We start from the raw sequence: 242 nt of genomic DNA, 5'->3' as shown, positions 1-242 counted from the left end.
ATAGCCCACATTTCGCTCCTCTAGCTTTCTAGTTCCGCGGCTCTTCCCTTTATACACAGGCTTCTCTTGATGAAGGCTTAAAAATAATCAAAGATCAAGATGAGTACGTGTCCCCTAAGATCTGTGCGCGGGACAGCCACAGGAGTTGCCCTCACATTTAGGCAAGGCGCTGCCACCCCCCCGGGCCGTGACGAGGGCCCACAGTCCCCGAGGGGAGGCCGCGGTCACCCTTCCCGCCCCCT

This window comes from Athene cunicularia (assembly GCF_003259725.1).
Source record: "Athene cunicularia isolate RWA chromosome 1 unlocalized genomic scaffold, athCun1 chr1_part2, whole genome shotgun sequence".
In the NCBI taxonomy this organism is placed as follows: Eukaryota; Metazoa; Chordata; class Aves; order Strigiformes; family Strigidae; genus Athene; species Athene cunicularia.
Note: the sequence above shows the minus strand (reverse complement) of the source record.